This window comes from Anser brachyrhynchus (genome assembly GCF_964034855.1).
Source record: "Anser brachyrhynchus genome assembly, chromosome: 10".
NCBI lineage: Eukaryota > Metazoa > Chordata > Aves > Anseriformes > Anatidae > Anser > Anser brachyrhynchus.
In genome coordinates this window covers 16,486,148-16,508,993 of record NC_137705.1, presented here as the reverse complement: position 1 = coordinate 16,508,993, position 22,846 = coordinate 16,486,148, and the positions used below count along the sequence as shown (strand labels likewise).

General features: G+C 50.4%; 1 protein-coding gene across 1 annotated transcript in view; it reads left to right on the top strand.

Moving 5' to 3' along the window:
• The window catches only part of LOC308200551 (uncharacterized protein), a 293,039-nt gene that overhangs the window by 17,753 nt on the left and 252,440 nt on the right, over nucleotides 1-22,846 (top strand). The window contains exons 2-3 of the mRNA XM_080606455.1: nucleotides 5,519-5,710; nucleotides 6,875-14,517. The gene's annotated coding sequence lies outside the window, so the exon portion shown is untranslated. The remainder of the gene's footprint in view (nucleotides 1-5,518; nucleotides 5,711-6,874; nucleotides 14,518-22,846) is intronic.

The following is a 22,846-nucleotide window of genomic DNA, read 5'->3' as shown; positions in this document are numbered from 1 at the left end:
GGCAGGGGTTGTGCACCTGAGCAGCGGCCTCGTGTTCGACAGTGGAAACACGAGCAAGGAGCCAGGCAGTGGACGAGGGGAGCAAAGCGATGCAGAGAGAAGTGACTTCCAGGGAGCCCAAGGGCACTCGAGGCAGAGCCAAGGCCTCCTAGCTCAGACCTCTGAGCCTGGTCCTTCCTCTCTGCTCAGCACAAGTTCGATTTCATCATTCCCAAGGAGTCAAAACATCCTGGAACCGAAGAAATGGCTACGTACAGCTTAAGGGGAAAAATTCAGTGACAGAAACAAACTCCATAGCCCTTCAGGCACGTGCCTTTTAAAAAAAGGTCCTTGCTGTGCTTGTGTGGACTCTTCGGGGCACCCTGGATCACGGGCAGTCCAAGTCAGACGTGTTTAAATGCATCCCTGCCATGCATTCCAGGTAGGTGGCTACAGCCAGGGGACTTCTTGGCCCTCCTGCCTTCCTCCTGCCTTTCTGAGGGAGGGAGCTGCTGGGCAGGGCGGCGATGGCCGGCTGCGACAGCTCCCTGCGTGACTGAGAACATTCACGGCTTGAGTTTTCCTTGTTACCCTACGCCTGTGAGTTCTTGCTGGTCCTTCTTGCTGCACAGGCAGTCTGGATGCGTGCCTTGGCTCCTCGTCTGAGGAGTTGACGGGGCTGCAGAGACGGGGACTGTCTCTTGCTGTCAAAATGTCACCAAGGAGAAACAAATCTTTGCCATCCCTGCCTATTATCGCTGTTTCCTGGAGTCCTTTCCGTGTGTTTCTGCTAGTTCTCTCACTAAAAACGCGCATCCCGGGGTACGAGAGCTGCCCTGGAGCCCGTGGGTGCTGGCTGTGGGCCGGAGGCGGTGCCGCACCCCCGGCTAGGGCTGTGCAGGCACAACAGCCCCCGTGCTTCAGCCGTTCGGTGTCTTTGTTCGGGCTGTTGGAGACCCAGCCTGGGCTGGCGGAGGTGACCCTGCCCGCGGTGGAAGGGGTGGGTTTTGGGGTCCCTGCCAACCCAAACCGTTCTGTGATCTGCATCTCCTGCTGGCATCAGCCGAACCCCTCGCAGCTCGTGTGGCTGCCGAGCCTCCTGTTCTGCTGTGCTGGAGGACTCGGAAGGCGGAGCTGTGCTGTCCAGGGGTGGTTTGTCAGGTGTGCTCTGTTATTCACAGCGGTTTGGTCCCAGAGACGTCCTAGCGAGCTCCATCCTGTGCAGCAAGCAGTCGCCAGCACTGGGGAGACCACCTTTTAAAAGGGTTTGGACTTTTGTGCCAAGGATAGGTCTGTCCTTGGAACGATACGCGAGGAAGAGTGAGCTGTTCCTGCCTGAGCGGAGCCTGGAAGCAGAGGCTGGATGGCTGCACGTTGGAAATCCTGTCCTCGTGCCAGGTGTAACAAGGATCATCTGGTCAAAATGTGTCTGCCTGAGACACGGCTCTGTTTTGGACATGCTCTGAGCACAAATGGAGTTTGCTGTCTGCTGGAGGAGCCAGGTCCCCAGTTGAGCAGAGCCTAACGGAAATTGGATCTGCTCCAAAATGTCTGGATGGCATATGATATTTACTGAAATATGGCATTGCTTGTGTAAGCAACACACCCTTCTCCCTCACTCTGAAAACCATCTGGGCTTCATGTGCAAGCAGTTAAAAAACCAAGAGCAAGAGAGCATCTGATGCTGTATGGCTCCTGTGATGAGAGTCCCCGCTGTGGGTGTCCCTGCTTTTGGAGGCCTGGAAGCCTCAGCCATGCCCTGACGTCCTCTTAGCGACTGCCGGAGGGCTTTCTTCCCTCCTCCAGTGGTGGCTGTAAGCAGGGTAGGGCTGCGCAAAGAGATTGCGTAGGGTTTTAATGCCAGGATAAGAGATGAGCTCTCTTGCCTGAGCCAGGGTAAGATCATTACGCTGACAAGGCCTTCCTCTGTTTCTAGCTGGATCCGTAGCTGATGGCGGCCTTATTGGCTCTGCTGATTTTTGTACCGCCTGGAGTCAAAGCTCCTAGGAGTGAGGAAGGGGTATCTGGCATGTCCGGGCACTTGCACAAGGAAGTATTTTACCCAAAGGGAGCTGAGCACCCTTGGGAGAGGGTTACCTGGGGCGGGGTTAGGGTGTCCTCTGCTGTTTTCGAGGCTTTCCTTGTATCTTCCTCTCTTATCTGTGTGTGTACGCTCTGTGGGTTTTGTTTCTTACAGGGAGCATCATATGACAGCCCCAGCATCTGTGATCTTTCTGGCAGACCGATCCCTCTTCCTTCCTGAACCTGATAAACAGTCCAAGAAACGGCGCGTGTGTGAGTGCATAGACACCTCTGAGACCCACAGCTCGCTTCTCCAGTTCTTGGTGTGGTTTTTCTATCCTTCCGGCACAGTTTCTGGTGCCACGCTGCTTCGCCTTCCCATCTCCCCTCCCGCTGCGGTTCACCTGCTGCCACGTGCTGCGAAGCTGCAGTCGGTGCCGAGCTGCCCGTTTCTGAGACCCTCGACCTGCGCTCCCTGACCTCGCACCCTGACGGCATGGGATTTCTGAGTGGTTCGGGTTTCAGGCACCCCCGACAGAGGCCCTGCAGTGCTTTCTGCAGTCAGCCGGCTCTCTGAGCGTTGGCAGCTCCTTGCCAGAGCACGGATGCCGTGGCTCGCGGTCACGCGAGTGCCTGGTGCAGGCAGCTGCCGTTAGGAGAGCGAGGCCTGTTCCCTGCCTGAGCGGGGCACCGGCGCACAGCGGAGCTCTGTCTGAAGCTGGGCTCTGACGTGGTAGCACAAGGAGAATTGTTCCCAGGCTCCAGCTGTCTTTGGCATAATGCAGGTAAAATACAGAGGCACTAAAACGGCCTCTCGTGCTTCCAGCCTCAACAGCCTGTGCTTTTGTGGCCAAGGGATCTGGCTCCGGCTGTGTTACTGCTGTTTCAAAGTGGAAACGTGTGGTGTGCAGGCACCCATCGAGGCCCAGGGGCTGGAGGCCTGATCTTTGCACCTCTGCTCTGAGAGAGAAATCCGGTCTCATGGGCTGGGACTTCCTAAAGTCCCTTTTGGGCTGAGAGGGGTGCATTTTCCTCAGTTCCTGAGACAGTACAGCTGCTTGAGCCTCGTTCTCCTCTCTAGATCATTGCCAGGGCCCAGCTCTCAGATCCAGGCTGGACTAGCCTTGTGCTGTCTGCAGCTCTTCCAGCCGACTGCCCCTTTCTTAGAGCACAGCTGGTGCTTGAGAAGTGACGGGTGTTTGTCCCCATCTTCCAAGGTAAGAGGAAGCTTCCCGTTTCTGTATTCCCTTCCTCCATCCCTCAGAGCCTGGGAGAGAGCCAGCAGCTCAGCATCTATGGGCAGTGCTTAAACAGGTCACTCCAGTACCCAGGTACCCTTCTCTTCCCTCCACGTCTCCTTTTTGCTGCTTTGGCAGATTGCCTTGCCTGATTGACTGCATTTCGATTCACCTCTGATATTTAATCTCATCCCTGGAGAAGGATGGGCTGGAATGATGCTGGGCTGCCCTGAGGTAGGAATCAAGAGCTTTAGAGTGTTATTTCATTCAGCCCCAAAAAGTCCTCTAATAACACAGAGGACGTTTTGTGCTGTAGTGAAAGGCAGCTTTGAGAGATCACGTAATCTGCCTTTGCCTGGCCTTGTGCTGTCTCATAGGACTGGGATCAAAATACCGTCTCGGATGCTGCAGCACAATTGATTGGAGCCAGTTCAACCAATTCCATCTTTGCATTCTGGAGGAAAGCATTTCTCTCTCCTTCCCTGTCATGGTCAGGTGACATCCAGGACACTTGGTGACAAAACTGGCTGCTCTTTTTTCCAAGCTACAGAGCCTGGAATAGGAGCAGGGCACCGTGACCTTTTTTTTGCTCAAAGCGCTCGCTCCCTTTTGCTGGGAGCTTCGGTTTCCTGGGGGCATGGTGGAAGGAGGTAGCGCCTTCACCTTGGCCGTGCCCGTGCTCCCTCCTGGAGCTGAACGCAGTCCTCACGGGCCTGGTGCTTTGAAGGAAGCTGCCTGCAGCTTTATTTACATGACATGGGTGGAGATAGAATAAAAGGAAACGAAGAAGCCTATGCTAACAGCGATGGCTTTTGTTTGTAACCAACAATACTGCGAGTCTGGCCTCGCTAAAAAGCAAATGCTGAAGGGCCAGCTGCTGCCCCGCGGGCTCTGGCCGATGCTCCATGCTCCTGCCTGGGCTGCAGCGCTGGCCCCCGGCACGCCGTGCTGCGCGGGGCGGTGCTAGCCGTGGTAGGTCGGGCTCTCCAGGCGTTCTCGGAGCAAGACCCCCTCCTCTCTCCAGATGCTGAACCGTCTCTGAAGAGCTCTCGCTCTGGATAGACGTTTTTTATGTAGCTGCTTGGCCCCTGCCCAGCGGAGTCTGTGTGGCTTTATGGGAAATGATTTCGAGTTGTGCAGGAATGGTGCTGCGCGCATCTGAACGCGTGCACCCGGCGGGTTGTTCAGCTGGGGATGGAGTTGCACTGCTGACCGCAAATGTTTGTGCATACGCATTGATTGCACTTATCTGCAAAGTTATAATCCTTACTCGGCCAAAGATTCTGGTGTTAAAGTCTGCTTGTTATTCCGTGTCTGGGCTCTGCAGGGCTCTGTTAAGCCCCTTTCCACCTCCTTCCCCGCGGCACGCTGCCCTTTGGCATCCTGTGCCTTGCGCCCGTTGGAAAGCGGCTGCGGCTCTGGGCCTGGCTGCCCAGCTGCCCCCGCAGGAGGGAGGTGATTTCCTCGGGGGCTGGTGCCTGGGGCGAGGAGGGCACAGACCCTGCCCGTGGGGGTACAGAACAGGTCGTGGCTTTAGTATCGCTCCCTGAAAGGAGACCTCTGTAGGTGTACTGAGGTATATGACTTGCAGGAGAGCAAATTTTTTTTAATCCCTTTTCTTCTGAATGGACAGGAGAGAGGAAGAGCTCTGAAAACTAAAAGGTGAAGGTGGCATAAGACCAGTGAGGATGGAGGTTTGAAATCAGGTGTTTCCCATCTGCTGTGGTGCTAGGACATGGAACAGCCTTCAGTAGGAGCAGAATGAGAGATTTGAGAAGCTGAGCTGCTTGGTGGAGAGAGTTTTATCATTTATGATGAGGATTGGTTATGAGGTGGTGCTGTCTGTGCTGTCGGCGCTTTGACCTGATGTCCTGGGAAGTCCTTCAGTGGCGTGTGCGCCTGCATGGGCACCGTGCACCAGGGCAGCATCCTCCATTGCTCCGTGTTGTTGCTGTGGCCCTTGAGCCTGAAGACTGACGGTTCTGAGGTGATCACAGCTCAAAGACAGTGGAAGCCAAGGCTTCCGAACGGTCTGAGCTGGATCTTATTTCTCCTGGGAGGCCCATCTGGGAGGTAAGGGGAAAACGTGAGGGATGGGTTTGGCTGCAAGGTGGAGCAGCATGTTTATTTTATTCAGAGCTTTGCTGGCCAAGTAAGGCCCTGAGTGCTGCTGTTGCTTCTCTGTCAGCTTCTTCCACTGGAAGCTCCAGCCTACTTCTCTCCTCTGCCTTCAGTACGTAGCTGCTGCCTCAAGGCCTTTCTTTTTCCCTTCCTTTCAGACCCGCTGGGTGCACAGGACTTGTTCGCAGCTTGCTGGCGTGTGCCGGTTACAGCGTTCAGAGAGCTGGCCCGGCGCTGCCTCCTTGACACGAGCAGAGGGAAGCTGGCCTCCAGGACACAGAAGAAGTAAAGGAGAAGAGGTTTGTGTGGCAGGTGAATGCAGCCGCCGTGCCAGTGCTGGCAGCGTCAAGGTGTGTGAACACGAGGGATGGGGCTGATGGCAAGCTTCGGGCAGACGGGTCTGCTCAGCCCTGCCGCTGTGCTGCTGGTGGCCGGGCTTCTCCAAGCGCTTGGCAGACGCCCCTGCCTCGCAGCAGGACCTCTGTGAGGAAAAGTTAACCCAGTTGGAGGTCACAAAGCAAATCAGTGACGTGGTTCATGATACCATTGCAAGGTGTCATTTCTCCATCTGTGCCTGGGCAGTGCTAATTACTTACAGGGGAAAGACATATTTCAGCAGCCTTTGGCAGAACTGATATTTAAGAAATGCTTTGGAGGAGAATTGACTCTCCCCCCCTTGGTGGGAGGAGGCAGCTTCTGGCCATCACAGGCTGCTGCCTGTAAGGTGCTGCTGCCTGTAAGGTTTTGCCAAGGCTGGCCTGTCCCAGGGTGGGCACACAAGGTAAATTCAGTGAAGATTTGGGACTCCTCAGTATTTAACTTGTCTTGTGGATGGTCATGCCCAGCTTTGCAGATGTTATGGGCTAGCTTCTGAGGTGCTAAAATTCCTGTTTTCCCTGGAAACACACAATTCAGCTCTTTGCTTATGCCAGTCCTGGCTAAAATGCAAACTGTGAAGAGAAGGTATGGACTGGAATAGGCAAGCACTGGCACGGGCTGCCCACAGAGGATGTGGAGACTCCCTCCTTGGAGCTCCTCAGAATCTGCTGCGAGCAAGGGGCTCTGAGTGAGAGCAGAGAAGTTGTCCCAGGTGTAGGCACTGAAACCCAGGGTGTTTTCTTGTTCCTTACTCTAAATCTGAGTTTTGGATACTTTCTTCTCCAGTGAAGGAAGAGATGGTCTAAAAGGAAGGTCGGGTGACTGTGTAAAGCCTGTGGACCAGCCAGAGGTCCAGCATGTGCACACCAGTGTTCTGTCTTCTTGCAGGCAGTGGGAAGGGAAAGCTTCCCCTCTGTGGCTGTTGTGCCAAGAAGCATCGTGTTCTCCCCACCAGCCGTGCTCTGAAAGGGTCTCTTCCGTTCAGAAGGGGACTTAGTGCAGGGCGGTCCTACTCCACAAACCTTGTGGAAGGAGCAGAAAGAGGTCTCGTTATGTTTTCTGAATCCTTTTCAGGGGGCAAACCTCCTAGGCAAATGTTTCTGGAAAAATGATGGGGTTTTATTCTTGCTCTGCAGGATCCCCTTGCTTTGATAGAAATGAGTGAAGTGCGACGTGTCACTGTGGTGAAAGCAGTCCAGGTGGGTGCTCAGACCCAGTTCTCGTTCGCCTTCCCTGCCCTCAGGTATTGTGGTGTGGGCTTGGGGAACATCTCCATGGGTCAGGGTGTGTAGCTTGGGTTCAGATGCGTTGGCTGCACCATTTCCACCTCTTTGCAGAGCCTTGCTCCTGCCGGTGGTGCTACGCTGTCCAGGCTCTTGCGTTCTGGTGCTGCTCCAAGGCCTCAGCCTTGAGGAGAGGATGGTTTTGTTTAGTTTGCTTATATACAGAAAAAAAAGTCTGTCAAAATAGGGATTTGGAAAGGAGGGGGGAGCAGGAAGTCTTCCTGTTGGCATTATTAGAAGGGAAATGAATGTTTTATGTTCAGGGGCCCTGCTGGATGCACAGCGCTCGGGGACAGTGGTGTGGTGAAAGCCTCCTGACTTCCCGAGTGTAGGGTGCGAATTTGATCTGGAATAAGCAAGAAAGGGCTAAATATAGAAGCCGCTGGCTCCCGTCCTGCAGTGGTGGCTCTGCCCTCGCTGCAGTCCTGGAGGCAGCAAGTTCTGCCTATTGTTCCGGTCACATTCTTGTGTCCCACAATGGGGCCTCCGTGATGGAATAAAATGAAGAGAAACAGATGGGAAAACAATAACCCAAGGAATAGGCCCTGAGCTTCGCTGGCAGCTTCCAAAAAACCCATAAATCCCCAAATGCATTTGTGCTGGATTAGGGAACTGGAGCAAAGCAAGGGCCAAGTACTTGCCTTCCCGTCCCGCCTGTGCTCTTGCTGTGCAGGGAAAGCTTTCTTTGGGGGCTCTACCTTGCAACAAATCATTGCAATGGCAGTGGGAGCGCACAGCGCGCCAGCCTGCTCTTCATCCTTCTCGGGTACGAGGGAGCTGGCTGCCAGCAAAACGTGGGGAGACCCTCACAACGTGGTGCTGCAGCCTTTCCGAGTTGCTGGTAAATGCTCCGTAGAAAGGAATAACCATTGGTAGCTGTGAGCCTGGGAGGAGAGGCTGCCTGGAGCACTGAGCAGGGAGTATGATGTGCCTGAAATGTCACGTTTGGTGAACATGAAGGCACTTAAGTAATGAGAAGTCCTGACCCAGCCAAAATTTGCTTTTTGTTCATGTTTGAAGCCAGTTTGTGATGCTTTCCTCAGCAGATTGTCGTTATCTTTTGTGTCCCTTCCTCAAGTGTGTGCACTAAACCCTCTGAGCAGCACAGAGATAGGTGACTCTGGAGGTGAGTGAGAGAAGTTTGGTCCTTTCTGCAAGAACTTGCCTTTAACTTGCAAAAAGCCAGGTGCTTAGGTACTCACCTACCTGGCTGTGAATTGGCTTCGCCAGAAACTGCAGCTATTTCTTTCCGTAGTGGGTTATTTGCTGCTGTCTTTTTTAGATGAATCGGTTCCTCAGGGTAGCGGGGCGGCATTGCAGCCAGCCCAAGGGAGGAGTGAGGCTACGCTGCAGGGAGGTGAAATGAAACGAGTTCTTTCTTTGAATCAATCGTCTTGTGAAACCTCGTCCTTAGGATGTAGGGCAGGAAGAACTGCACGCGCAGAAGCCGTGCTGCTGCAGCTGTGTTGTTACAGCACTGGGGCTAAGACGCTTAGAGCCAGATAGGGATCTGTATACCAGCATTCCTCACCCTCGTTAAAATTCCACTTTTCCTCCCATTCCATTCCCCGAGCATATATTCTTTCAGTCACGATCTTCCTCGATGTGTTTGCTCTTTCCAGCCACTGTTCCATGCGAAGCAGCTGTTGCTGCTCTGAATGGACAGATATATCCCTCTGCAAGCAAAGAAATGGCGAAACAATTCATGTGCTGCTGTGGCATGGCCCAAAGCTGCTGAGCCCAACAGCCAGGCTCACATTTTGTGTAATGGGCTTTGATTAGGCTTGATGTCGCTTAGGTGAAGTGGCGTTTGCAGGATACAGATTTTCCCTGTGGCTGGTCACAGTACTAGGGGATACTGTGTGCAGACAGATGGGTGCTGTGGGACTGTAACTGTGTAGCTTATTAACTTTATTGTTCCTTGCACAGCTCTGAGTGGGAGATTGTTTTCATCGAAATAAGAGTGCTTATGCCCTTGTGTACTTTGTGTACATGAAACCACATAGGAACCACAGAGTTACTGGTAAAAAGTGAACTTAAAATCAACACAGAACACTGCGCTGTGCACAGGAAAGTGCATTGCTTCCTTTGACCAAGTGTTATGCTGCCAAACTAGTTTCATATCCTGCATCCTCTGCTGTGTTACAATGCTGTGATGCAGCTGATGTCCTCTTGTGTCACCACTGCTTCGGCTGTGTACAAGTGTACCTAACAAAGGGTATTTCAAAGGCGAGGTCTGGAAGGTGCAACTGACCCCTGCTCCAGCTCATGTGCTTGCATTGTGCCACCTTGGCTGTCCTAGGAAAAGATGGGGAACTGCTCCTGCCAGCCCTGTGATGCTACAGGATATGAATCTTCCTGTTTTGTTCTTCGGTTCTGTTTAGGGCGAGCCCTGCTTCCTGCTGAGAGCCAAACAAGGGACCAACAGAGGTAGACTCCGTGAGGGAGGTGAAATATGTCCTTCTTTCCTTGGGCTTGGAGCCACTCAACCTTTTCATGCTGTCTGAATGGGATGTGGGAGGAAGCAGGGGAGGAGGAAAGACTCCAGGCTGATTTTCTCTTCTAGGATCTGACTCCCGTTTCTGTTGTCTTGGAGGAAGAGTGGTTTACACCACCTGTCAGTGACCTTTTCTCAAATGCAAAGTAAATATTTTCTCAGCAGCCCTAACCACTGTGAAAGAAACAGTGGAAGGCGGACAGATGGCAGACCTTCAGATATCGTAGGTCCAGTACCACAGAGCCAGGGTGAGTAACAGCAGTGAAAGCAGGAGGATCAGGCCTCCGGCTTTTAGAGAGGCACACGCACAAAGTTGTTTTCCAAGACTGTGGAGGGGCTGGGACATTGGACATGAATCCAGGCCACTCTTCAGCAGGAGTGAGCTAATCTGGCTCGGAGGTGGGGGAAGGAGACAATCCTTCTGTTTGCCTTGTCTCACTTCTGAGGTGCCAGCTGAAGTCTTTTATGTGTGTAGGTGAATCACCTTGGTCAAATGCAATTACTGTTGGGGGGGGGGGGGGTAGAAAAAAAAAACAACCCCAAACCAAGCACATAGTAAGGCGTAAACAGTTGAATCCTCAGTTAATCAGCTGAATACATTGAAGAAAAATGTTTGGGCTTGAATGAAGCATTGAATTCCATTTGGGTGGGATGGCGTTCAGTAATGACACACTGCATTATTTTGTTTTGGAAACAAACCGAGGTGGTTTACTCCTTTCTTAACATCGAAGCTAATCTGTAATTTGCAATTTGAAAGTGCAGCTTGGGGGAACTGATTGCATTGCCCAGTGCCTGTTCCTTGTGCTACACACAAGCCCGTTCAAGCTTTTTGTGTTCGTAGAGGAAGGGCTGGTTGGGAGGACTGCCTTTTGGAGGCAAGTGAGCTGACTGATTTCACCAAGCTGGATGTGAGCAGAGGCACCTCCATCAGTGCCCTCGGCCCCGAGGGATGAAGCAGGTGAAGGGAGCTGTTGGGTGCCACCTCTGTTACAGGGGTGGGCTCTGGGCTAACAGGCACTGGGAGCGATGGTGTGAAAGCAGGAACCCACTGACGTGGTGATGCTTGCCTTGTGCTGCATGGAGGGTCTGACTTGCAGATAGGAGTAAAATCTCTTTTTGTGATCTTTAGATACCATTAAAACTTGATGTAGCTCAGCCCCAAGATGCCCACCCTGTTTTGGAAATCACCGTGATATCAAGTCCTCTTTCATGCAGTTTTGAAGTAGATTCTCCAGGAATGCTTTTGCTCTTGGTAGTAGCTTGGTCTGTTTTATAGCTCTGCACCATCTCAAAACCAGTTTATCCGGAAGCAGGTATTTTTCTTGGTGCAGCCCCTTAAGTCCTCATCATGCTTGTCCCTGTACAATCATGGTGCTGAGCTGGAGGCCGTCGCTTTTTGGGCAGCATAGCGGAAGCAGTGCCTTTCCCGGGACACAGAGGTGCGTGGAGGCAGGTGAGAGCTGACCCAGCTCTGCTGTGGCTGGAGCTGGAGGCTCAGGCAGCAGCCAACACCCTCCCTGCTTCCTCGCAGAGCCCAGCACTCACGGTGGTGATGCTGCTGTAGTTTCTGCTTACAGCACGGGAACAACCAAGCAGGTTGTTCCTTCAGCAGTCTTCTAGCTTCTGAAATGGAGGACAGCTAAAAGCACGCCAGGGCTTGACTTGGTCTGTTTCTAATTCACAGTATCTAAAGTGCAGCTGGCTGTAATGCTGCAGCAGGTATACCATCGATTCAGCTTTGGGAGGCAGGAACGCCACCTCCCTGTTACCAAATCACACCGTGCATCAGCGTAGGACTGCTGGCAGATTCTCTGCTGGAGAATCCATTTGTTTTCTTTTGGCAACTGGGTGACAATGTTACCTTCAATAACATATTTATGCACGTGTAATTTTAAAAAGAAAAAACAGTGCCTAGAGTGGCCAGTCCATTCTGTCCCCTTCCGTGCAGCAAACTCATCTTTTGTATGTGTGGCTGGAAAAGCAGCTGTGAACGGCTTCACCAGATACAGAGCAATGGCAAATCCAGCTCACAACGTATGTTAGCAATATGAATTGCTTACTCCTTTCTCCTGGGCTGTGTTTCCCTCACAAGAGAAATGAAAAGTGAAAAGAATTATTTAAGATGTAATAGATATTTAAAGAAATATTTCTTCCTGTAAAGTGTACGCATGGTTATCGATATCCCAAGGAAGAGCATTTTGTCTTCAGCTCCTCAATGATGGAAACTCATAATGCAGCAAATTATACCAATGTAAAAGTTAACGTACTCGTATTTAACACGGATGTTTTGCTGTTGCTATCACTATCGAAAGTGACATCCATCACAATGACAGGTACCCAAGAGGTGTGTGTGGGGGAGCCTGGCATAGTTGTGTCCAATAACCTCGATTACAGAGCTCTTCTAATGCCTTTTTACAATGGTTTTGCAGTTCTGTATTCTCTTCTTCATGTGATTTCTCTATCTGTACACTTCTCAGGATTGCCTCTTCCCTTCCACTTTCCATAATCAGCATTTATTATCCACACACGTCCCATAAAACAAGGCTACAGGTGACACAGACACTGATGCTGACCCAGATCCAGGCTCACCCCCAGCTTTTGTCTTTCTTTCCTTACCTTAAGCAATAAAGTGCTCGTTAGAGTGTTGAGGAGGCTTTGTTGGAAGGTTCAGCTTCTCCTACTGCTTGGTGCTAAAAATAAAGTCTCATTAGCTGGAACTTTGCTTGATCAGCAACAGAGCTCTTGGGGGAGCGGTACTGGGATGAGCTCAAGTTGTAAATAAATTCGAGAAAACTCCGTCCTACTTCCCCGTCAGCTCCAGGTCTACCCAGAACCTGCAAGCCAACGCACCGGCAGCGCTTTGTCTGCGGCTCTCTGCAAAGGCAGCTTCTCCACCCTTGAAGGCGATGGCAACCGTGTACCTGGTGATGGTTCTGCTCTTGTAGTTTGGGGGGTTAAGTTGAATGTTCTTGCATTGAGAAGGGGAAACCACTTGCTTTCTCAGGAGTCAGCTGATTTTGTGTTCTGTTCTCTCACTGCCGCAAAAGTTTGGCTTTTTTGGCTGGTGCTGGGAAGGTGGCAGCTGGTTTCTGCAGCTCCATCGTGCAGGAGCCAGAGCATGCCTCTCCTCTGCTGGGAGGCTCTTCTGTGTGGCAAAGGATATCTCATCTCCCATCCAAAAGGGAAATGCAGCTCATAGAATAATTACCTCTGCCAATCTGCCCCTATTTCTTAAAGTTAACACACTCATAATTAACCACAAAGCCTTTTCTTTCCCTTCATCCTCATGGTTCTCGCAGTTGTACTGCGCTGAGCAACCCAGGCACGCTTGAAATGAAGCTCTGCCTGTTTCTGTCCACCTTGAACTGAGTCTCACAAGGGCAAGGTCTCGCTCCCCCAAGCAGGGGAAGGCATGGGAGGGAGCTGGGGGCAGGCTCTGTGCCTCTCTCCGCTCGTCCTCAGGGCCCCTGGGCTGGGGGAGCCCTTGGCGAGCTGCCTGCGTGATGCTGCCTTGAGTCACAGCGCTGCTTATCCCACGGGACTTCTGCAGAGCACCATTTGTGGTTCCTTCAGGGAACTTTCTTAATTTTCGTGTGTTGGGTCTCCTCACTTTGTTTTTGTCTTCATGAATGAATCCTTTTTTTTTTATTATTATTACTGAAAAACTACTTTGAGCTACTTAGGTAGCTGGGGTGTGCTTCAGTTACAGAGGAAAATGTTGAATGCAGTGTTAGTAATGGACCGATGGTGTGATCGTCTCAGTACTGCCCTGAAACGTAATGTATAGCACCGCTACAAAAAGCTGTTGTGTGTGGATATATCCAACAGCATAAAGGGTGCAAAGGCATTTCCGAAGGCCTCTTGGTGGCTGTGGGCCTCAACATCCTCCAGAGGTGGTTGTGATCAAACTGAGCTAGGGCTTTCCAAGGAAATAAGTCTGGTTGTGGGGTTGCAGCTTGTCTTGGTAGCATTACGTGGCTGGCCGTGCAGGGCAGAGCCAAGGGCTCATGACGGCCATCCCAGGGCTGTGAAGGCTGCAGATGCTTCTGTCAAACTGCAGCTCTGAAGAGCAGGAAGCTCCCTCTTCTCCTCGCCGGGAGGCCAGGAAGCCAGCCAAGGAAGAGATGTTGGTGATCACAGACAAGGAGCAGCACAAGCCAGGGGTTGGGAGGCCAAAGGGCTGTGCTAGAGAGGGTCTGCCTTGGCCTCCATGCCAGGGAGCCCCCGGTCTGGCTCGGAGCACCGTGGCTGCAAGGCCCCTTGCTGCATGTCTGGGTGAGGGAGGATCTCTCAATGCGGAGGAAGGAAACGTGTGCGCCGGGTGGCTCCTGGGCTTCCCATGCAGTCTGCTGGGCTGTGTGACAGCAGCAGTGACTGTGTAGTTGCCATGCTTGCTCATGTAATGTCAGTAAATTCCCCCTCATCTTTCCTTGCCTCAGATATTTTTCTGAGTATGGCACGCCAACATATGCATCTAGCCTGAAACTAATGAGCCCCTGCTTCCTCCCAGGCATGCCACATGGCTATTAAATGCAGATGGTACGAGTGTTTGGGGGAGCAAGGGGGTGATGTGCTATTCTGGAAGGTCCAGAAGGCAGCAGAGAGCCCAGCTTGCCCTGAAGGTTCCCCGAGGGACTGAGGTCAGCCATCTCATGCTCCTGTCACCTTGCAAACTCAGTGCTGCTTTTTCAGAACGGAAAGGAACTGAAGTGACCTAACCCAGCTGCAGTACTGACTCACTCAAAATCCATATACATTGGCTTTGCTGATGGCTGTGGGGAATTTGCATTTTTAGGCCTTGAAAGGACCCAGGCAATGACAGATAAATCAGACAGATTTTTGATATCCCCTCTCCAGGATCTGCTGTTTGGGCTTCTGAGTCCAGGCAGGAAGAGGAGTTACTGTGCAGCCAGATGGTTTCGTTTTTTCAGGAAGATTAATTACCTAGCATCAACCAGCCTGGCCCTGGTATCCGAGAAACAAGTACTTACGGCAACAGGTGAGCTATCAGTTGTCCCCTCCTGAGCCTGCCGAAGGAATTCGATGGTCTTTTCCTCAGGTCCTTGGTGCCTAGATTTGACGTGCTGGCATATGTTAATTGTCTTAGTTCTTGAGCTGTCAGTTGAAGCTCGTATAACAGGCATGTAGGTGTATTAGGGGCAGATTGACCAAAGTTTGAATATACTTGCAGGATCCCCTTCCTCAGTAAGGAACAGCTTTGCTGACGACTTCAAGATGCCCCTTTTCCTGCCATGGAGGAAAGACGTCTGAGCCTGACAAGCATCACCCAGTAGGATGAGACTGCGGCAGGGATGTGGCTACAACAGAGGAGTGCATGAGCTTGTCTCCTGCAAGCCTCCACAGCTCTGCAGAAGCTCCCTGAACAGCCACCAGTAGTCAGTCAGTCTTCACAGTAAGAAATGTTGGGGTCAGACATGGTACAGCTCCCTGCCACGTGCCTTGTTAGGCCTTAGCGAATGGGAAATGGCATCTGGAAGGGCAGGAAACTTGGCTGTACTGAACTGATGGCACTTAAGATGACAAATGGATTTAAGACCATTCTTTCAAGCCACAGCTTGACTTGAAGTTGTCATCATAAATTAGGTGCTCCTGCAAAACTGGAGATTCGACGGGAATTGCTGTATTGGGAAGAAAGACTAAATAATGCTCCTAAAGCTTCAGAAGCAAGAGGCTAAGTGATGCCACAGCTCCCCATGTGCTTGTGCTGAAATGTGTGCCCAGTGCTGAAGCGCATGGACCTGTCCGTTCAGTTCCTCACTCATGGGCAGAGGGTTTAGCTCCTTTCCTTTGTGCAAGTCTTCTCTTGTTTCCTGTACCCATTTGTGACCTTCTTGGGAGGGTTGGAAGCCCCGGGGTTTTCCCTTGAGGGACAATTGCTCATCCTTGAATAAGATGTTTACTCTTGCCTGTAATTGCATAGGGCTTGAGCAGTGCCAAACCCTAACTGTGCTTCCTTCCCATCTCATTGCTTTCATGTAGAGACATGGGTGTGTGAATTGCTCGGGGAGGTTCAAGTTGTGGCATGATAAGCCTCATCTCTGGGCACTTTCCCAATCTGTGTTGTCAGGAGCAGGTTCTGCTCCTTGTTGCCCGTTTATTGCAATCCCCAGAGTACGTTGGGGTCTCCTGGCTTTTTTTCACTGCACTATCCAGCCCTGGGTCACGATATTTTAAGGAGCCATAAACTGGTTTTAAAACTGGAGGACAGGCATCCTTGATTCCACTTTGAAAAACTGGGGGTTTGGAGCAATGGAAGGGAAAGGACTGTGGGTCTGTTCCAGTATTTATTTTGCTTATTGGAAAACAAAAATATTTACCAGGCTGCTTTCAGAAACCAGCAATCCGTAAGCTTGGTTTTCATTAAAAAGGCATTCATTGTTTTTCCCCTGAGGATTTAGTGACATTTTTCAAAATTTTCTGTGTACAATAATTGCATTTTTTATCAAATTTAGTTCTGACTTTGTGACCACAATAAAGTTTAGGAAACTATTATTTATTATGGGTTAAAAAATATTCTGTGATTCTGGCTGCTTGGCCTGATTACTGGACCATACTGTGATTTTTCTCCCAGTTGCAAACCAACGTTGTAAATGCTGCTTTCAGACGCTGGGGGCTGTTCCCAAAATGCCTGGGAGAGCTACTGTCGCTAGCATCCATTGCTCAGCTCTTCTGCTAGGATTCTGCCAGAGAAACTTATGGACAGATGCCATGGGGGGAGAGAGGAGGTGATATTGGAACCCCCTTCTCCTTCAGGGTCTGTCGCTTGTCTCTGTCTTCCCCAGGATCCAGAAAGGGATGTGTTTGTTTATGGTGCTTTAATTTTACCTTGGCCAGAGCTTGGTGTTGGCCAGGAGTTAGGGAGTAAACTTTCCTACAACCCTTCCTTTTTTTGTGATCTCTCCTCTTGTGACATTTCAGAACCAGAAGATAAGGTGTCTTGGTGAGGACGTTAAGTCCTCCTGCAAAGCAAGCCATCACACATCCCTGCTAGCAAGTTCCAAAGGCTGTTTAGCATTTTTTCAAGAACAGGGGGAGAAAAGAGGATTTCCCCTTGAAAAATGATTCTTGGAAAATCTGTACTGTCTTTGGAGAGAGGGAGGTGACCTTTGGAGGCACCAGAGAAGATCTGATGTTTGCTGTGGCTGGTCTCCAGCTCCCTAAAAGCATGTGAACAGAGGGTCAAGGAAGTACCTAGAGGTCAGGCATCCGAAGGGATGCGCCCCGAGCGCAGGCCCATCGAAGCCACCCACGCTATTGCATCAAGATAGATGTGTGTGCATGTTGAGGGGAGGTACCTCTCCCGTGGAGGGGGCTGCTTGGCTTTTAGGCGCAGCTTGCTGCTGATGTGGGGAAGGTATGGCTGTCCTCTGGGAGCTGAACCATGGCTGTCAGGTCCCTGGTCAGCCTTCGCTCAGGTAATGCTGATGCTAGGCCACTATTTACCTGCACTAAATCGAAGCTGAGGACGGTGAGTACACAGTTCCTACCTTGTTACTGGTCAGCTGAGCCCTGCAGCATGGCCTTGTCTTTTGCCAGAGGAGCCCTCAGGTTTACTCTAAGACTAGAGAGGTTAGGTTAGGTTAACAAAATAACCCCTGTGCGGTTTTCTTTCCTTAGTCCTTTCCCAGAGGGCTGTTGCCTTTCCATTCTCCTAGTACACATGTTGGCATTTCATTCCTCTGCAGAGGTCAACCGATTGCAGCCTTGCCTTAGCAAAAAACATGGATTCATTGCTTCTTTACAGTGAGACTAGAGGGTTTTTGAAGATCATGCCGTAATTCAGCCTCAGTTATAGATTACAAGGCAGAAGTGATCAAGTGAAATCTATGATGTGTCGTACAGAAGGGAACTGTGAGCTGCTCTTAATCCTAGCAGAGGTGCAAATGACTGTGTGGGATGGAAGAACATAGAGGAAAGAGCCTAAGTGTATTTATCAGTTTCCCGTTTGGCTCCGTAAAGAATGTTTTAAGGCATGAAATTATTATTTTTTTTTAAATCCAGCTTCCTTTATCCAGCTGCCTTTTCAGTTTATGGCCTGAACTTTCATAACTAAATATGTAGATGTGTAAAACTAAATGTGTAAATAATGCATGCAGCTACTATAATTGCTTGCAAATATTGTGTACAACAAGAAGGGAAAAGTTGGGTTTGCTCTGTATTTATTGCATTTCAGTAAGCTTAGCAACTGGAAGCAGCTTGAGTCAGCTTTGCTTCATCTCTCACACCCTTAACCGAAAGCTGCATTGTTTAGGTTCCTAGTGGAACTGGTTGGGAATCTTTTGATGAGATGAGTATTTGTTAGTAAATGCTGTGTTACGTAGAGGATGACTTTTAAGGGAGAAATGTAAATTTCAGTTAAAACTTTTGTGGCCGATACAGAATTCTAGTGCTACCTCTTGTGTCCACGGACACCTGCTGTAGTACAGCCTGGGATCGGGCACTCGAGCTAAGATATGAAAGCTCCTGTCTTCAGATCCAGCCCCACAGGTCTTCAAACCTCTTTCTCTCTCAGCATTGGACTGTTGGCTCTTCTTCGATAGACATCTGGGGCTGGGTATACTCTTGAGTAATGGGAGTCCTTATCTTTTTTCCTTCAGTTTTTAAAAAGCTTTGAGTTTATGCTACGTCAAACAGTTAAACAATCAGTCCTGGAAATATATTGCAAAAGGGCAAGTATTTTTCTCTGGATGACTTTCAATTCACAACCCAGAAAGAGGGAATCCTTCCAAGAGGTTAAGCAGGAAAAATGGCATCTGCCCTAGGATTGTGAAAGTTTCTGCCTTGGAGGGGCTCTTTGAGACTCCTCTCAAAACCTACCCACTGTTGCTACTTGGAGCGAGCCAAAATACTTCTTGCCATCATTGTGTAGCTGCTTGAGGGAGCCAGGCCTGGACGACTGCATGAGGCGGCAGATCTGATCCAGCGGCTGGTAGTTGGTACCCCAAATCCCAGCACAGTTTGAAACACCAGAGAAAACCGTGTTTCGGACAGGTAGAGCGCGGTTCTGCTGGGAAGTTTGCTAACCCGTGCACAACTAGAAGCAGTAGGTTGCCTCAGTGTCTGTATCTACATTTGGTCAAGGTTTCTGCTTGACAGGAGTGAGCCTGGCTGATCTCAACAGTGAAATTGTGTCTGTTCTATTTGTAGGAGGTAAGAGCTGTACCATTTCATTTATTTATTTATTTTTGTTGAGAAATAAGTCTTTCACCTCCAAAACAGACAAGATTTCTTTTTTTTTTTTTTCCTGTTCTTATATTAACACCCACAAACCAGAAAGGCCAAGTCTCCTGCTTTTCCTGTCCCCAGTGCAATTTGTAGGGGCTGACTTTGCTTGCCCATGTCTCCAGCTTCACTTAGAGCTGTGTTCACCTAGGGCTGTGTTTGCAGAGCTCTTCATGTCTGGCTAGCAGAGCTCTGCAATTTCGATTTATGTGCAGATGGGTTGAAGTTCAGGCATAAAACCTAGGAGGGTTGATTTTGTTTTGTTTTTCCCTCGTAAGGGACACTAGGACTCCAGGCTGCCAGAATTGATTGGACTGGCTTGTATATCTTTTCTCCTGAAGCTGGCTGACAGTTTTAAACCATCTTTAAATCAAACCTTTGTGGCTAAGATTTACTGAGAGCTTTTCCCAAATTAAATGCAAAATCTCGTCCTTTCTGTGTGGAAGGCAAACTCTTGAATCTGGCTGCCTGTGCATTGACAGGAATGTGGGGCTTTCAGGTGTATATTTACAGACACATGCTGCTGAGCCCTGCAGCGGTGATAGACGCTTCCAAATGGCCCTGCTCAGAAAGGAGAGGTGTGTCTTAGTGTTGGAAGACTGATCCCGTGAGCCTCATAGATTTATGAGAGTGAGGGACCTGAAGTGGGTAAATGGGACAGGTGCCTATAAATATAATGAGCTAGTCTTGTGCTCGGAACAGCTACAATCTAGCTTTATAAATAACAGCAGCCCTTTAGGTTTCCTAGGAGGTCTGGCACTCTTACAAATGAATGTGCTGCTAGTTGTCTGAGACCAGACATCGGAAAGCTGTCCATGAGTGCTGTTGGCCCACTGTCTTTTTTCCCTGCCCCCGTTCCCTTTCTCTTTTTTTTTTTCCTTTGCTGCCTTTTTGTTACTGAAACACAAACCCTCTGTGGCCTGCAATCTCTCTGTTGCTTGCTGAAGATGAGTGATTCATCGGGTCCAACCTGATAAAATTGTGCAAGCCAGGCACCAAAGTTAATCAGACCAAAAGGAAAGAGTAGAGGGAAGGGAGAAACAAAAACAAAGAGCCCCAGAGCTAGTTCTAATTTTTGAGCCTCCCCTGGGAACTTAAAAATGCATGTATAATGTTCTCAGCCTGGGTTCTCCGTCCTCCTCCCGCCTTCATTGGGAAATCTGAGAGCAACCCAGGCGATGGGTTTTAAAGTGCAACTTCCGATGTTGCAACGCCGAAGAGCGTGATTCAACAGGCCTCCGACTGCCCTGCCACGGCTCATTCATGGCGCCTTGTTTGTTAATAGCACTGGGGAGCAGGCGGCTGCGGTTGCAACCTGCTAATCACTTCCACTCGGATTTGTTGTGTCACACCAGCAAGGATTGAGGTGAGGGGGCCGGGGAGCTGCTGACATGAATCACGCGGTGCTCTGCTGTGTAATTAGGAAGGAGCTCTGCGGTTCTCGCTGCACTGGTGAGATTTCTCAGGCCTGAAACATTAATAAAGGCTTCCACCCACTTGAACAGTGAATTAGCATCGTCCTTGCTGATCCTGAAGGAGGCTGAGCACTTGCTGGGGGCCTGGCTGTCTGGGATCAGGAAGGACTGCGGCACGGCCAGACCAGGCAAGGCTGGTGGCCAAGTCGCTGCCGTAGCCGGGAGGACAGATCCTGCAGGAGGGAGAGCGGTGAAAGGGAGCAGAGCGCCTGGGGCTGCTCTTGTGAAGGCCGTTCGTTGCTCCCTGCTGCGTGCAAGCTGGCGATAGCCCTGCTCACGTCCGCCCTGTGACTAAACGGAGATGGAGTTGCACAAGCACTTGTAATGGGGCGTGCCTCTCCCCTGCCGGCACGCTGCGATGCGCCGCAGCTTCCCGGGGTGCTTTCTGCTTCCACGTCTGTCACTGCAGAATATCTTTTTGTCGCAGCGGTTTAGGTGGCAGAGGGGTGCTGTGCAGGGCCTGCTGGCTTCAAGCCTGGCATGGCCACAGGCCCGTCGGGCCACGCGTGCTGTTGGGGACGAGCGAGGGGTGAGCACGGTCACCTTGCACACCAGTTCATTCATCCTGGGTGCTTTGGCTCCAGGAATTACACTGAGCTCTTAGCGAGCGTGAGGAAATGTGTTAAACCCTGAAACCTTCACACCACCGATGGCCTTGGTCCAGAATGAAGAGACTAATTAGTGAGCGAGAATGCTTCAAGGGATTTCCTCAAATTATCTTGTGGTTCTTTCTAGCCTCTGAGTCCACATTACAATGGAAAGGCATTTCCTTTACGCTCTCTCATTTTAGATTAATTTTAGTTTAGTTCAGTTTTCTTGTATTTGGTATTTAACAATATTATATAAAAACATCTCCACATGATTTTAATTTAGAGTTAAATTACTATGATACCGTCAGGAGAAAACCACATACCAGACCCTCAGCTGCTGTGAATCAGCAACAGTCCGCTGATCTGAGCAGGGCAGCGCCGATTTCTTCCAGCCAAGGATCTGGCCCACCCTTGTTTAAAAGGAAAACCCATTTCCTCACCCTGGTTGCTGAAACGTTGTATGTCAAGGTGGGATGTGTCTAAACCACCTACTTTTACTTTTCACCACTTGTTTCCTTTTGTTTGTGCTTTACACTGCTCTCATTCTTTGTGGGGCGATGGAACTTTTCTGTGGGAGATCATTTCACTCCAAGCTCACGAGCCTTGGCACAGCTGAGTTTTGGGAGGATGGGCTGAATGTTGCACCGAATATGAAAGATGAGATTATCTGCTGCGAAATAAGGCTTCCGGCTGCTATGTTTTAGTTCTTGCATGTAACGTTCACGCTATACAAGGCAGGGGGAGGGACGTCTCCTACTGTTATTTGTTCTTTATTTGATGCTTCCAGAAGCCAAGAGTTGGTGTGTGATTGCACTCTTCAAGTCAGAGAGCACCTGAAGAGCTGGGTACCTCTTGAGACAAATAAGAGGATATCAGGCTGGCTCCTGTGCAATTTCTCTGAAAAAATACCTTCCACGGACTAAATGAGAGTCATTTTATTTTTGTGAAAAAGCATCTGCTTTCCACAGCACGGTTGTATTTTTGTGTTGGCGCTGTCAGACTGCTTTGTTTGAACACCACAGATGACAGCTTCATTATCCACTGCATCCCTTCCTTAGGATGGGAAACACGATGGCATGTGGAAGAGGGAGCCCAGCTCTCGTTTTGATCCAGACGGTCCTGGGAGCTCTCTGGCCTGGCTCAGGGCTGGGGGCCCCAGCTGTGCCTCCCAAGGGTCCCTGTGTTTGGCAGAAATCCTGTTAAGGTTACTGGCTTCTGCTGAGGTGGCACTGCAATATTTGGACCTCAGCCACCTTCCCACGGCGAGAGGAAGAAACCCCCTTTTTAACAGGTAACAGAGGAAAAACAGTATTAGAGGTTGGGTGTAGCAGCCACCCTTCATTTACTGCAGTTGCAAGAAATTATTAACGCTCCTTTGTGGAATCAGGGAGCTGGAACAATGGTGGCCTCCACCCCAAGCGCACGTCACTGCCCAAAACAAAGGCGCAGCCCCAGCGCGCATAGGTGTGGGCAGGTTTCCTTGGCTATCGGCTTGGGAGAGCCTGGCAGGAAAGGCAGGGAGGCAACAGGGGAGAGCCCCGGGCAGAGCAGCAGTCAGGGCTTTGTGAGCTGACTGATGGAGAAAAGGGAGCGGAAACAGGAGCAAATAAACTGTGTCCAGCTCTGGGAGAGATTTTGTACCCGCTTCCTACATGAGCAGTGTTTCTGCAAAGAAATAGCTGGCACCACCGCGAGACAGAATCCACGTGGAGTCAACACAAGGCTCTGGTTATCCACTTGTCTGCAGGAAAGTCACTAAAGAAAATGAAACGAGTTGGAAAACAGAAGGCATTGGCAGGAGAACAGCATGTTACTGGAATATATTTGTTGGATAGCAGTAAATGGAGGAGCCTGCTTTGCCTGGCCCTGTGCAAATCCCACTAAGAGTTTACAAAGCAAGAAGTGATGACTGACGCAGAGCAGAGGGGCAGCAGGGGGAGAGTGAAGTGCTTTAAATCTCTCGTTTTCATTTGACTCCGTTCCAGAATGACACAGTCCACCCTAGATTAAAAATAGCTGC